Raw genomic sequence first — 16744 nt, 5'->3', positions numbered from 1 at the left:
GTGGAAATGTGTCCTGATGCGGTGGGAGCGGGAGGGAATAGGCATTTTGGGGGCAGACTTCATACTGGCCCACAAGATATTGGTGGATTTCTGGAATCACTGTCTTTGGAGGGCAGTATGCACGGGAAAGGAAAAGGAGATGGTAGTTATACCAGGAAGCAAGGCAAGGGAACCGTGTGTACGATGAAGCCCAAGGATAGTTATGACCTTGAACTTTTGGTCACTTCTACCCCGACGGAGTACATAGCGGATGTGCGAGCCAACCTCGCGGCATTCGCTACACACAAGCACGACTGTGGGAGGGTAATAGGGGTGGAGGTCCGAGTAGAAGGAGACCCCATGACCCGACCACAGAAACAGTACAACTTCCCCAGAGAGGCAGAGGTGGATTTAGAGACAGCATTGTGATCACTGGTTGAGCAGGGTGTTTTGAGACCCACAGCGACCCATGTGAACTCTCTGATTTGGCTGGTTAGAAAACCAGACAATTCGTGGAGAGCCACTGTGGACTATCGGGTTCTTAGCAAGAACATCACAGCCTGTGCCCCCACCGTCGCAGCCGTAGCCGACCTGATCGGGAGTATCCCAGCATCTGCGAAAACATTCACGGTGCTGGACATTTTGAACGGATTCTATCTATCCCTCTCAAAAGGGAGGACCAGTATAAGTTCGCATTCACTTTCAAGGGTCAGCAGTACACATGGACCTGCCTTCCCCAAGGGTTTCACAACAGTCCTTCTATTTTCCACCAATGTATGGCCAACTGTTTAAAAGGGTTCAGCAGACCGCAGCGGCTTGTGCAGTACATGGACGACCCGCTTTTGTTCTCCAACGAGGAGGAGGAGGAGCATGGCCCTCTGCTGGCTGAGCTGCTGAGTCTGCTAAAGGAAGCTGGGTTCAAGGTTAATCCCAAGAAAGCACAGGTCGGCCAGCAGGAAGTAAAATTCCTTGGGCTGACCGTGCGTGCTGGGGAGAGGGCCATCGATGAGGTGAGGAGGAAGGCGGTACAGGAGCTACCTGCCCCGACCACGGTAACGGGGGTAAGATCCTTCCTGGGACTCACAGGGTACTGCAGGGATTTCATAGAGGACTATGCCGCTATGGCAGCTCCTCTACTCCGGCTCCTCCACAAGGGAGTGGGCTGGGGGTAGGATGAGGACTGCATGGCAGCTTTTAGTCGTCTGAAGGGAGATCTGCAGACCGTACCGGCTTTAGGAGCAATTGATGGGGGAAAGGAGTTCTTTTTGGAGGTAGCTGCCACAGGGGACAGTTTGAGCCCAGTGCTGCTCCAGGAGCAGCATGGCAAGCTGAGGCCTGTGGTATACTCATCAAGAATCCTCACAGATGTAGAGAGGGGGTACTCCAATTGTGAGAGGCACCTGCTTGCCACACATTGGGCTGTGAGGAGATCACAAATCTTCATGGGGGCATCCCCGATAACTCTCTTAACCCATCATATGCCCACTCAGATGCTTCTGGATGGGAGGATAAAGGACGGCACGGTGAGCAGTGCACGTATTGCTCACTGAACTTTATTGCTCTCTCAGACAAATTTGAGTGTGAAAGGCCTCTGTGAGCCCAAGCTTGCCGCAAATTTGATCTACCCAGGGGTGGCCCACAAATGTTCTGTTGAAGGGGTATGGGACGTAGACATAGGGTTTCGGGCTGGGATCCATCCCACAGGCCGCGAGATCTATGTAGACAGGTCCAGTACAGTGGTGGCCGGGGAGCGACTCACTGGATGCGGGATTTTTGACCCAAAGGCAGGCATTGCCAAGGCCATTAAATTCCCAAGCACCATGAGCACCCAGCATGCTGAACTGTCGGTGGTGGTGTATGTAGTTACCCACCCCGAAGAGTTCCCTACACCCTACACGATTTGCTTGGACAGCATGTTCACTTCAATTCATGTACAGAATATTTAGCCATTTGGTCTTGTCGTGGGTTCACATCCGCAGACGGGAAACCCCTAGCAACCAAGCCATTGTTGCAACAGATCATAACATCGATAGGAACCCAGGGGGATTTCTATATCCACAAAGTCAAGGCCCATTCTAAGACAGAACCCCTTGCGGAGGGCAATCAGCAGGCCGACGTGCTGGCCAAAGAAGGTGCTCGAACGGGCATGTTTTGGGATCCATATGGATTGAGTCTGGTAGCAGCAATCAGAGACAGAGGTGGGACCCAAGGGAGTGCAGGGGTAGCATTGGCTCTGGACTTAAAGATGGTCCAGGCACGGGATCCCGCCCTAAAAACTGTTCTGGAGACGCTGGCTAAGGGAGATAAGGTAGAGGGTCCATACGGAGTGGCAGGTATTACGGTAAAAGAAGGTATGATTTTCAGAGGGGAACAGTGGGTAGTTCCGCAGCAGCACCAGAGAGAATTCCTTCAGTTGGCCCATGAGGGTCCAGGAGCGGGGCACCCCGGGCCGGAGACCACCCGGCAACGGATGGAACAGGCAGGGTGGTGGCCGCAACTGAGGGAGGATGTCCGCGACTTCTGCGCGGATTGCTTGGTGTGTGCTGCAAACAACCCTGACCCCCAGAAAAGGAAGGTATCCATGGGACACACTAGGAGAGTGGAGGGACCATGGCAGTCCATACAGGTCAATTATATCGGACCGCTGCTCACCGCACAGGGGGGTTACAAGTACTGCCTGGTCCTGATGGATGTGTTTTCTAAATGGGTAGAAGCCTTCCCATGCCGAATAGCCACAGCTTTGGGGACCGCAAGGATTCTAGTGAGAAAAATGTTTTCTAGGTGGGGGCTGTAGTGTATGTACCTTTAAGAGGAATTATGTTTCTGAAGCCCCTGTGTACTGTAGTACCAGTAGTGACCACTCGGGTATATAAGCCTGTATAGCGTCTTGTGTAGTTAGTTCACCTCCAGACTTTGTTCAGTAAACACTTGTTAAATCAACTCCTGCATTCCGTGTCTCCATTAACACATGGATCTAACAGTGGCGACGAGTTAGAAACGAACTTACCTGCAATTCGGCAGCACCTCAAGGAGATCGATTCCTCAGACGAAGGTCGAAGCCAGAAGCAAGTAAAAAAAAACAAAAAAACTGTGCTTTCACCAGCTAAACGGGCTGGTGGCAGGTAGTACACTGATCCTTCCTGGGCTGCGGCGGGCTGGGGCTCAATCGGGTGGCTCTGCAGCGGGGCCGGGCAGCGAGTCGGAAAGCAGAAGCAAAGAGAGACAGAGGGTGGAACACTCAGGAGGCGGCCGGTGCTGCAAAGCAGGTTGGCGTTCGGACCGAGCAGAGGGAGGGGAAAGTCCCAGAGGGTCCGCTCCACGACGGGAACAGTTCTCCAAGTAACGGAGAAACTGTTTAAAAGATATATATATAAAAAAAGAAAAATAGAAATACCGCGAAAAGCTGCAGGTCGCAACGGGAACCGCGGAGAACAGCGTTGGCAGCAGCGACAGCGGCGGGAAAGCGCAGGAGGCGCCATCTTGACTCGGCGGGGAAGAAGGAAAAGTGCGGGAGGTGCCATTTTTGATTTTCAGGATGCCGAAGACTGGCAATATTACTGCTTTCGATAGTGATATAGAGGATTGGACCACATATGTGGAAAGAGTGGAGGTATATTGCAAGGCGAATGAAGTAGCAGATGATAAAAAGGCATCGGTACTTCTAAATCTGATGGGCGCAAGGACATACGGGCTGTTACGAAACTTGATCACTCCAGCCAAACCGATGGACAAGAATTTTAAGGAGATTGTTGATACCTTACAGGAGCACTTAAACCCAACACCGCTGCTGATAGCGGAACGATTCAAATTCTTCAGGAGGAATCAGCACAAGAATGAAAGTAACGCTGATTACCTCACCGAATTACAAAAACTGTCAAAGCACTGCCAATTCGGGGCAGGACTGGCAGATTCTCTACGAGACAAATTTGTCTGCGGTCTCCTAAGCGAAGGAACACAGAAAAGACTACTTTCTGAGAAAGATTTGACACTGGACAAGGCTTTCAGTGTGGTTGTATCATACGAAGCAGCAGCAAGAGGAGCTGCAGAGATACAGCAAAAGCCACAGGACTTCGGCACCCATGAAATGACACGGGGTTTCGAGAGATGGTATCGCTGCGGCAGATCCACCCATGACCAGAAGGACTGCTGGTTCAAGGACAAATCATGCAGGCAATGCGGAAAGATGGGACACATTGCACGTGTATGCAGATCTGGACAAAAATCCGCTGACAGTAAAAAGGTCAATAAGGAAAAGTACAGAAATGTATGTGATAATAATAATAACTTCCGGGAAGTTATGTCATCACTTCCTGTGAACTGTGAACTATGAACTATGAACTGTGTACATACCTCACTTCCTGTCATAGATCACTTCCGGTTGGACTGGTATAAATACTGGTCTGTTCAGTATTGTAAGAGGCTTCTACCAGAGGCATGGTAAAGACCTCTCTTGTATATAGTGTGTTTATAAGTTACTTAAAGCTTACTTTAAAGTTACTTGATGGTAAGACTCCTTTTTCTTACATCAATTTAAGTAACTTAGTATTTACACTCACAAATACTAGACCTTCGGACAAACTCGGAGTTAAGGATCCAGGGAACCACCCATCATGGAGAGAATCCTTAGACCTATTCGTCTGGACTTGGACCCGAATACACCAGCAGCTGGCAGGGTATGGAAGCATTGGTACCGTACTTTTGAGAATTTTCTGGATGAATGTAAAGCGGATGCTCCTGCTAGATTGAGGATACTTATCAATTATGTGACCCCAAAAGTGTTCGAATATGTTGATGACTGGGATAATTACGATGAGGTGATTCGGGCGCTTAAGAAACTGTATGCCAAGACCCCAAATGAGGTCTATGCTAGACATCTACTGGCCACAGCCCAACAAGGGCCAGGGGAATCAATTGACAAATTCCTGCAAGAACTTCGCAGGCTCAGCATAGATTGTAACTTTCAGGCAGCCTCAGCTGAGCTGTACCGCAAAGAAATGATTCGTGATGCTTTCATCTGCGGAATTGCCTCTCCATTTATACGCCAGCGTCTACTAGAAAGTAAAACACTTGAGCTACAAAAAGCTTTTGACCTAGCTTGTTCTCTGGATTTGGCAAAGAGAAATGCAGACCTCTATCAGCTGCCCAGATCTCAATCTGCTGCTGTAGCTGCAACCGGGCAATTCAAGCAGTCTCAGGTGAACCCTATCATGGGGGAATCTAATTCTGATAATTCTGATGAAGAAGAGGAGGATGACCCCACTTTAGCAGCCTCTTGGCAATCTAGGAAGGAGTGCTTCTTTTGTGGAGATGCTTTTCACCCTAGGAAAACCTGCCCTGCTCGCAATGCAATCTGCAGTTATTGCAAAAAAAAGGACACTTTGCTAAAGTTTGCCTATCAAGGGCCTCTACGAGGGCCAATCCAGCTAAGGCCTACCGAACTGCCCCAATTAGGGCCTATCAAGATGCTCCAGCTAGGACCTATCAAGCTTCCTCTCGAGCTCTCTCCCGAAGAAGCACACCGAGAGTTTTAGCCACTCTCTGTGCAACGACACCAATTACAGCTGCTTGCCCACAGAACCTGTCTCATGCAGCCACAAAAATGTCAATTAAAGGGCATACCTTAGATGCCTTAATTGACTCAGGAAGTACTGATAGTTTCATTAAGGAACAGATTGTTGCGAAATTGAAACTACATGGCTTCCCATCGGACCAGGCAATTGCGATGGCTCAGTCATCACTTAATACCAGAATCTCCGGCTTTTGTGTTGTTGATATGACACTTCATGGTCGTATGTATCCCTCCACCCGACTTTCGGTGCTCAAGGACTTATGTAGTGATCTCCTCTTAGGGTTGGACTTCCAAAAACAGCATAAGAAACTCACCATTGAGTTTGGTGGATCCAAACCCGGACTTACTATTTCTAATATACCGTCTAAATTACCATTTTGTGCATTGTCAGCAGCTTCACTTGATGAACCCTCATTATTTGCCAGTATTCCGCCTCGATGCAAACCAATAATAACGAAATCACGGCGCTTTAATCAGGAAGACCAATCTTTTATTGCGGCTGAAATCTCTCGACTTCTAGCAGAGGATATCATCGAACCATGTTCGTCGCCCTGGCGGGCTCAAGTCGTCATTGTCAAGAACCCTCTAAAACCTCACAAACAGCGACTATGCATCGATTATTCGCAAACCATCAATCAATATACCGACTTGGACGCCTACCCATTGCCACGCATTGATGATATGGTTAATAAACTGGCCGAATACAAAGTGTTCTCAACTTACGATTTAAAAAGTGCCTATCATCAGGTACCCTTGAAGGTCTCAGATAAGCAGTACACGGCCTTTGAGGCTAATGGACGGCTGTACCAATTTTGTCGCCTCCCATTCGGGGTTACTAATGGAGTGGCTGTCTTCCAACGGGCAATGGATGGCCTGGTTAAGCAGGAAAACCGAAGGGACACTTTTCCCTATCTTGATAACATTACCATTGCAGGTCACGATCAACAGGAACACGACGCCAACCTCCAAAAATTTCGGGATGCCCTCCATCGCCGTAATTTGACCCTGAATGAATCCAAATCTGTTGAGTCGCAACCGACCATCAACATCCTTGGCTACTGCGTAGGCAATGGTATCATTAAGCCAGACCCAGAAAGACTTCGCCCGCTCCAAGAGCTCCCGTCACCTAAGAATCCGGCTTCTTTACATCGGGCTCTCGGTCTGTTTGCATACTACGCTAAATGGATTCCTCATTTTTCGGACAAAATCCAACCCTTGCTGCATGCTGGATCATTTCCACTGGGAACAGCGGCTGTTGCAGCCTTTAACCTTCTCAAAAAACAGTTGGAGAAAGCGGCTCTTCACTCCATCGATGAGAATCTCCCTTTCGTGGTTGAATGTGATGCCTCGGAGGTGGCGATCTCGGCTACTCTGAATCAGGAAGGTCGTGCTGTAGCATTTATGTCCAGGACCTTACAAGGTGCCGAGCTACATTATCCTCTGGTTGAGAAAGAAGCCACAGCCATCATAGAGGCAGTACGGAAGTGGAACCATTTTCTAGCTCGCCAGCACTTTACATTGATCACGGACCAACGATCAGTCGCCTTCATGCTCGATAATCGAAAACGAACCAAAATTAAGAATAATAAAATACAACTTTGGAGGATGGAACTGGCCTCTTTTGGTTATACCATTCTCTATCGGCCTGGCAAGGAGAATGTGGCCCCGGACACCCTCACACGGACATTCTGCTCCACTATGTCATCCTCTACTCTCATGGATGTCCACAATGGATTGTGTCATCCTGGCGTTACGCGCATGCTACATTTCGTACGATCACGGAATCTCCCTTTTTCCACTGGAGATGTAAAGAAAATATGCTCAGAATGCCGGCTTTGTGCGGAATTAAAACCTCAGTTCTTCCGCCCCTCAGATGGTATACTCATACATGCAACCCAACCGATGCAACGACTTAGCATCGATTTTAAGGGCCCAGTGCCCTCTTCAACTCGGAACACATATTTGCTCACCATGATCGACGAATATTCACGTTTTCCGTTTGCCTTCCCCTGCTCCAATATGCTGGCGTCCACAGTAATCTGCTGCCTTGAGCAGGTATTTTCTCTCTGTGGCATGCCGGCTTATATTCACTCAGATCGGGGTCCATCCTTTATGTCAAGGGAACTCAAGGACTACCTCTCAGAACGGGGAATTGCTACAAGCAAAACAACACCATACCATCCCATCAGAAATGGGCAGGTAGAGAGGTATAACGGTATCATCTGGAATTCCGTACGTCTCGCTTTAAGATCTCGGGGCCTACCAGACCAGCAATGGGAAACAGTGCTTCCGGATGCATTGCACTCTATACGGTCCCTGCTTTCTACAGCCACAAATACTACACCTCATGAGCGGTTCTTTGGATTCCAGCGTCGCTCATCTCATGGGACATCACTCCCGTCATGGCTAACTACTCCTGGACCTGTATTACTCCGAAGATACGTTCGGACGTCTAAAAATGACCCTCTCGTAGACGAGGTCGAACTAACCGATGCCAACCCCACCTATGCAAACATACGATATTCCGACGGCCGAGAACCTACCGTATCATTACGGGATCTGGCTCCCTGCCCACCAGGACCTAGTGGGACATCGGGTGATGGCATTTCACCAGGAAACTCTTGGGACCTATCGGGTACCCCTCTCCAGGATCCTGATCAGACACCAACTAGCTTGGTGCCGGTAGAACCCCGTACTCAAGGTTGTGACCCTCCCAGTACTGCGCATGAAAGTACTGATCCGCCACAGACCAGCTCTGCACCTCCCTCTGAACAGAGGCAGTCCGACTTTGAACCTATTGGGGCTCGTACTCGAAGCCATGATCTCCCCGACCCTTCACAGGGCAATCCAGGCCACACAGACTCTGACCAATGGCCAACCGCATGTAAGCAGACCAGCGACCCTCTACGACGGGAATCCAAACGGGTGCGACTCTTCCTTGTTCGGCGGCTGCGGACCAAAAGGTAGACCACAGCCTCCTAATCCTGCAGGAGGGAAGAATGTGATAATAATAATAACTTCCGGGAAGTTATGTCATCACTTCCTGTGAACTGTGAACTATGAACTATGAACTGTGTACATACCTCACTTCCTGTCATAGGTCACTTCCGGTTGGACTGGTATAAATACTGGTCTGTTCAGCATTGTAAGAGGCTTCTACCAGAGGCATGGTAAAGACCTCTCTTGTATATAGTGTGTTTATAAGTTACTTAAAGCTTACTTTAAAGTTACTTGATGGTAAGACTCCTTTTTCTTACATCAATGTACAAATGATGACGGACAGTAGCTCCAAAGACCAGAAGAGCGATAGCGACTCCGGAAACAAGAGACTAAGCTGTCTCAAATTACATAATGTAATTGCCAAAGAAGATTACCAGACCATTTGGGTTACCCTCACGATAGCGGGGTCCCCAGTCAAAATGGAGCTAGATACAGGATCAGCTCTGACCGTCATGAGTCGACGGGATTACGAGCGGCTATTTCCGCATATACCTTTGAAAGACACATCCATTATCTTGAAGACATATACGGGGCAGAAAGTATACCCCAGAGGGAAAATAAGAGTGCCTGTTGCATACAACGGCAAGGAAATACAGAAGTTGTATTTATACGTTCTGCAAGATGGTGGTCCACCGTTGTTGGGACGTGAATGGATCAGAAAGATACGTTTAGACTGGCACTCCATTCAGGCACTGACGGTGACCAGTAAGAAAAAAATTGATGATGACATCATACCTGGACGATTAAAAGAAATCTTGGCTCACGCCAAAGAAGTGTTTCAACAGGAACTAGGAACCCTGAAAGGCGCCACTGCCTCAATAAAAGTGGAAGATGCGGCAATTCCCTAGCTTTTTAAGGCAAGGCCGGTGCCACACGCAATTCGTCCAGCCGTCGAGGCAGAGCTGGAGAATTTGGAAAAAGCAGGCGTGTTATCCAAGGTAGATTGGAGCGAGTGGGCAACACCCATCGTCCCGGTCATGAAGAAAACGTTGAATAATGATAAATCTGAAGAACAGAGAAAAATTCGCATCTGTGGGGACTTCAAGGTGACTGTAAACCTGGTTCTTCACACGGTACAGTATCCTCTTCCGAGGATAGAAGATATTTTCGCCTCACTATCCGGAGGGAAACGTTTCACCAAAATTGACTTAGCACAGGCATATCTACAGATGGAGGTTGAGGAGGCCTCTAAAAAGTATCTCACGATAAACACACACAAAGGCCTGTACCAGTACAATCGACTGGTTTTCGGAGTGGCATCAGCTCCGGCTATCTGGCAAAGAGCTATGGAGCAAGTCCTGCAAGGGATTCCGGGGACTCAATGCTGCCTAGGCGACATCCTTGTAACAGGAGAAAACGACAACGAGCACCTTGCCAACTTGGAGCAGGTGCTCACGAGGCTGAGAGAACGGGGCCTACGAGCAAATCGCCCCAAGTGCAAATTTTTCCAGAAACAAATATCATATTGTGGCCATGTCATTAACGAAGAAGGGTTGCATAAGTCACCTGAAAAAATTGAAGCGGTCGTAAAAGCCCCCGCGCCTGAAAATGTCTCACAATTAAGGTCGTTCCTGGGATTAATAAATTACTATCATAAATTTTTACCGAACTTGTCAACGGTTCTGCACCGTCTTAACGCACTGCTACAAACGGGAGTAGTTTGGAAATGGAGCGAAGACTGTAAACGTGCCTTCCATAAATGCAAAGGCTTGATCACATCCAGGGAAGTGTTGGCTCATTACAACCCATCACTGCCAATCAGACTGGCGTGCGATGCATCCCCTTACGGCATGGGTGCGGTATTATCGCATAGATTCCCTGATGGCTCCGAGTGGCCGATAGCTTTTGCGTCACGCTCATTGAACTCAGCTGAGCGTAACTATGCCCAGATCAACAGGGAGGCACTCAGCCTGGTGTGGGGGGTGAAGAAATTCAACCATTACCTACACGGACAAAAATTTACCTTGTTGACTGACCATCAACCCCTCATCTCCATATTCAACCCTAAAAAGGGCGTTCCCATTATGACAGCGCAAAGGCTACAGAGGTGGTCCCTTTTCTTAGGGGCACACCAATATGACATAGAATACAAAGGAACAAAACAGCATGGGAATGCTGACGGGTTATCGCGCCTACCATTGCCAACGGTAGAAGAGGCGCCTACAGTGGACCCAGTGGAGATGTTCCACTCGACCATAGTGGAATGTCTACCAGTGACAAATTCTACCATTGAAAAGGAAACGAGAAATGACCCGACTCTCTCACGAGTCTACGATTTAACGGTGAAGGGATAGCCAGCACATGGCGAACCACTGTTGCCAGCATTCTCGCAAAGAAGAGAACAGCTGTCAGTGTGCCGAGGAACCTTGTGTGGATCCAGAGTGGTGATTCCACCCAAACTCAAGGATAAAGTGCTAAAGGAGCTTCACGAGGGGCATCTGGGTGGAGTGAAAATGAAGAACTTAGCCAGAGCGTTTGTGTGGTGGCCAGGTATCGATGGAGACATCGAAGAAATGACCAAGAGCTGTCTAGGATGCCAGAAGGTCCAAAACGCCCCACCACAAGCCCCTCTACATCCATGGGAGTGGCCCTCATCTCCATGGCAAAGGGTACATACCGACTTTGCTGGTCCATTTATGGACTCAATGGCCTAGAAATTCAGTATAGCCACTTTTGGGGCGGAAAAGTCGGGCGGCCGCTAAAGTTTGCGCCCGGCGCAAAGTCGAGGCCACTTCGCCGATATTCAGTAGCTTCACCCTAAGAGTTTGCTAGAGCGCTAAAACTGGCGTTCCACAACTATCTTTAAGCGCAAAGCCGGCGGTGCTGAGCGAAACCGCCGAGGCCGGGCGCAGCGCAGGTGCGGTCATTTCTTGATTGACAGCAGACACCCTGGCGCCGGCCAGCTCTTAAAGGGGGAAGGGTCGAGTTCGTCTGCTGCCACGCCCTGGACACTGCAGCCCTCCAGCTAGGCCTAAACACTGCTGCTGAACAGAAATAGCGCCGGGAAAGATGCAGAAGGCCCGTGAACGAGCGCAGCGCTTCTCTGGCCATGATTTGAAGGTGCTGGTTGGGGCTTTGGAGAGGAGACGCAAAGTCCTGTTCCCGGACAGTGGGAAGAAGCCTGCGACCAGCGTCTACAGGAAAGCCTGGAGGGAGGTCGCCATCAGGGTGACAGCCAACAGCGAGGTCCCCAGGAACTCTGTCCAATGCAGAAAAAAGTTCAATGACCTCACCAGGATTGTCAGGGTGAGTACCCTTTCCAGTGTCCTCCTCATCCTTGCATGTGCACCTCATATTATGGGCAAAGGGACCTGAAAGCCCTAATGGCCAGCCCTCATCCAGCAGCTATGGGACTGGCATGAACATCAATTGCACATTCTGCACTTTCCACACTGGCCAAGCTCTTCGACCATGGGAGGCAGTGCACACCAGATCAGGGCTCCACACTGGCCAAGCTATTCGACCATGGGAGGCAGTGCACACCAGATCAGGGCTACACACTGTACTTAGAGGCCGTCCTTTCTCTTGCAGGCCAAGCTGGCCCACAATCAGAAGAGCCGGACTGAGACCGGGGGAGGCGGTCCCCAGATCCAGCAGCTCACTGACCTGGAAGAGCGCGTGGGTCGCCTCATGGGAGCCCGGGTGATTGGGCCCGTTGCCAGTGGAGATGCCGACCCTGTTCTGGGCACCAATGGTAAGGACATCACCTTTTGGACCTCTCTCGTCCCACTTGCGCATCAGATCTACATCCTTTGCCACTGTCCGACCAATGCGCTGAATGCCACCACTCATGCCTCCCTCGCTGACGCCCTCTCCTCAATCTAAAGCTACTCTTGTCCCTTCCTGCTTTCAGATGGTGAGGAGGAGGTCCCTGAAGCTGCCAGTGACAGCCCCTCGGAAGAGGAGGAGAAGGAGGGGGAGGAAGAGGAAGGCGGCCCATCAGGGGAACCCTCACCCACGCCAGGGGATGCCAATGTAGGGGACACATCTTCCCTGGAGGAGAGCCTGGGAGAAGTGTCGGAGGGGAGTCTCGCTCCTGGGACCAGTGGCGTGCAGCAACGCAGGGGGTGTGCGGTTGCTCAGCGGCCTTCTTCCCAGAGGGGTGTAGTTGCTGGGCCCAGTGGCATCCAGCAACGCGGGAAGGGTCGGCCAGCTCGGCGGCCTTCTCCCCAGAGGGAGAGTCCGGCCTCCAGTCCGGCGACGGTCAACTCCGAGGAGCTGCGCCTCCTCGATCAAATGTCCGTGGACTCGGAGCGCTGGCACACCGAGCTCATGGGTGTTGTGGCACGGATGCCTGAGGCCATCGAGTCCCTGGCTCATAGTGTGGCCGATTTCGGGGCCTCACAGGCCAGGAGTTTGGAGCAATTCGGGGCAGCACAGGCCGCGAGTCATGCCGAATTCGGGGCAGCACAGGCCGCGAGTCGTGCCGAATTCGGGGCAGCACAGGCAGCGAGTTGGTTGGAATTCGGGGCAGCTCACGCAGCGAGTGGGCAGGTGATCAGTGGTGCCGTGCAGTCACTGGCTGGTCTGATGCGGTCACAGACCAGGGCAGCACGGGCACTCACTGCTGCCACACTCGCTGCGTCAGCCAGGCATCGCCAGGACACCCGCCGCGCTGTAGCAGCACAGCGGTCTGTCGTTCGGCACATTGCAGCGCATGCTGCAGTGTGGGCCCGGGCGAGTGCCAGTGTGTCACTTGACCAGCGGCCGCCTGCCATCCGCCAGCTTGCCCCCATTCCTCCAGCTGCCACTGTCACTCCCCCAGTGGAGCTGCCACGAGATGCTGGTCCGACTGATGCTGGACAGCCACAGCTGCAGCATTCACCAGCCGGCCCCTCGAGACCCCGACCTCGTCTAGGCCGACCCCCAAGGGCATCTGCCGTGACGACATGTGCCCCTCAGGAGCCTTCCCGCAGCCTTGCAGCAGCCACTGGGCACGGTTTGAGGAGGAGCAGCAGGGCGGCCAGGGGCCGCCAAAGGCTGGACAAGGAATCGCCCTCACGGGCCACAAAGTAGAGGGTGTGGACAAATGTTTTTTTATATTGGGATGGTTGTTTTATTTCTGGGGATGGTTGTTTTGTTAAGGCCGAGGATGAAGGCCATTTTTGTTTAAATGTTTTGTTATTCCTCCCCAGGTTGTGGGAGTGAGTCATGTGTGTGACTGTTTTTTGGGGGGTGTTGTCTGTTTTTGGGTTTCATGTGGGAAGGGCTCTGAGTTTGTTCAATAAAGCATTTTATTTATTCATATTGTCCATGTTTGACCTTTGAAGTGTTTGTTGCCTTAAGCGGCTGAGGGCTTGCGGAGCGGCTGCATTCATGTTCTTTCATTGGCACAAGCCATTCCCTGACAGGGGGCCTAGAAGTGACATTCAATAAGCCGCCGACGGGTGGCCCTTGGACCTTGTGCCTCCCTCCTGGGCTGGTACTCCTCCTCCTCCTCCTCCTCATGCTCCTCCTGCTCTTCCTCCTGAGGTGGTGCTCCAGCGTGAGGTGGCAGTGCCTGAGTCCTGCGGATAGCCAGGTTGTGCAGCATGCAGCAAACGACCACGAACTGGGAGACTCGCTCCGGCGAATACTGCAGAGATCCGCCGGAACGATCCAGGCAGCGGAACCGTTGCTTGAGGACGCCAATTGTTTGTTCTATGATGTTCCTAGTCGCTTGATGGCTCTCGTTGTATGCCTCTTCAGCAGGGGTCCTGGGTGCGCGGAGCGGGGTCATGAGCCAGGTACACAAAGGATAGCCTTTGTCCCCGATAAGCCATCCTCTTGGGTGAGGCTGTGCCTGGAAGATGTCAGCCACAGTAGTCTGTCGCAGGATAAAGGCATCGTGGCTGCTGCCTGGAAAGCGGGCATTGACAGCTAGGATGCGCTGCCTGTGGTCACACACCAGCTGTACGTTGAGGGAATGGTAGCCCTTCCGGTTGCGGTAATCCTCGGGATGGTCCAGAGGTGCCCGCAAAGCCACATGCGTGCAGTCAATGGCGCCCTGCACCATGGGGAAGTCCGCGATTCTTGCAAATCCCACTGCACGCTGCTGCTGCCTCTCCAGGGTCATGGGGAAGGAGATGAATTGGCGTCTCCTTCTGAAAAGGGCATTGGTGACCTGGTGGATGCAGCAATGCACGGCGAACTGGGATATGTTAGCAATGTCCCCAGCAGCTGATTGGAAGGAGCCGGTGGCATAGAAGTTCAGAGTCACCTTCACTTCCACCGACAGAGACGTCCTGCACCTCAGCTGTGGACGCAGATCTCTGTGAAGCAGCTGGCAGATCTCTGCAACCACCTCCCTTCTGAATCGCAGCCTCCTAACACATTGCGCGCCAGTCATGTTGAGATACGAGACCTGCTGGCGGTATTGCCTGAGTGGGTAAGGCCCACGTTGCCGACGCCTGTTGCCCCCTCTGCGTCTAGCCAGGGCTGCCCCTCTCACACAGCGTCTGCGAGCCCTTCCGACATAATCCTGAAACTCAGCATTGGCACCCCATGCAGCCCCCATAATATGCTGGCAAACAATGAGATGTCAGTGAAGGCGAATTGCAAAGCTCTGGCCTGAAGCCAAAAATACCTGTCCTAGTGTTGGGCCAAAGCAGTAAGCTCCCTTCCTTGGTTTTTTTCAAAAAATCCGTTGCACAACAGTGATTGCTGCAAAATGGCTGCACTTTATAGTGCAGGGTAAGTGCCCTTTAATTTGCGCTCCCCGCGGCCCGCTTCGGCTGTGCACCGTTCCACTCCACAGTCGTTAGGGCCGCCCAGCGCACAAAGGGCGTTGCACGAGGAAATGACGTCATGATCTGCGCGCGCAGCAGGGCGCGCGCAAAGACTTTGCGCCGGCGCTAAATGTCTACTGAAGTTGGGGCGAGGCGCAGATCGCGCTGCGCCCGGGCGCTAAGCGCCTAGCGCTCGAGATCTACTCCTCCTAAGGCGTTAACGGCTGGCGCAGCCAACTGAATTTCTAGGCCAGAGTTCTTAATCGCGGTGGATGCACACTCCAAGTGGCCGGAGGTAATAAAGATGTCCTCCACCACCACGGAAAAAACCATCACAGTATTAAGGACCATATTCACCAGGAATGGGCTGCCTGAACAGATCTGTTCTGATAATGGACCGCAATTTGTATCCGAAGAATTCAGGAAGTTCTTAAAAAACAATGGGGTTAAGCACTACACGTCCGCCCCATACCATCCCGCCACCAATGGATTAGCTGAAAGGTTTGTCCAGACCTTCAAGAAGGCCATAAAGGCCATGGGTAATGAAGACATAAATCTACAACATAAGGTAGATAACTTCTTGTTTGCATACAGGAATGCAACACATGTGGTTACAAACCAAACCCCCGCCATGATGTTTTTCAATAGAAGACTAAGATGCCGGCTGGATTTGGTCAAGCCAAACGTCAGAAGGGACGTAGAGAACTGGCAATTTCAAAGCATGAATGAAAGGCCAACTAGAACCTTCCAGATAGGTCAACCAGTTTTGGCCCGGGACTACCGTACCGAGAAATGGCAGCCTGGAACTATTTGCACACGACTAGGACCGCTGATGTATACCGTGGACATTGGAGAAAGCATAATAAGGTGCCATGCTGACCAGATCATAGAGCCATCCGAAAAAGGACAACCTACACCACAACTCTATATGCCTAGTGATGAAGCAGAGATACCCATAGTATCTACCTCCGATCCGGTGATACTGGAACCAGATGAACCCGACACTGGCATTGAAGCCGAATCGCCCTTGCCAAAAGAAACTACTACACCACCGAAACCTACTACACCACCGAAGCGTTATCCGGACTGAGTCAGGAAGCCTGCAGAGAGACTGAATTTGTAATTGATTAACTTCAGCAAATGTGTAGATTATTATTCTTGTAAAAATGATATTTAATGATTACTTAAAATGTTATGTACTATTTATCTAAAAAAGGAGGAATTGTAGTGTATGTACCTTTAAGAGGAACTATGTTTTTGACGCCCCTGTGTACTGTAGTACCAGTAGTGACCACTCGGGTATATAAGCCTGTCTCGCGTCTTGTGTAGTTAGTTCACCTCCAGACTTTGTTCAGTAAACACTTGTTAAATCAACTCCTGCATTCCGTGTCTCCATTAACACACGGATCTAACAGGGGCTACCACAGTATGTGGAGTCCGATCAGGGGAGTCACTTCACAGGGGCAGTCATGCAGGCGACTCTGAAGAT

The sequence above is a fragment of the Somniosus microcephalus genome, chromosome 2 (assembly GCF_052327205.1).
Source record: "Somniosus microcephalus isolate GS21.2 chromosome 2, FLI_Smic_1.0, whole genome shotgun sequence".
NCBI classification, from domain to species: Eukaryota; Metazoa; Chordata; class Chondrichthyes; order Squaliformes; family Somniosidae; genus Somniosus; species Somniosus microcephalus.
The sequence above is the reverse complement of the archived record's forward strand: the minus strand, read 5'-3'. Positions refer to the sequence as shown.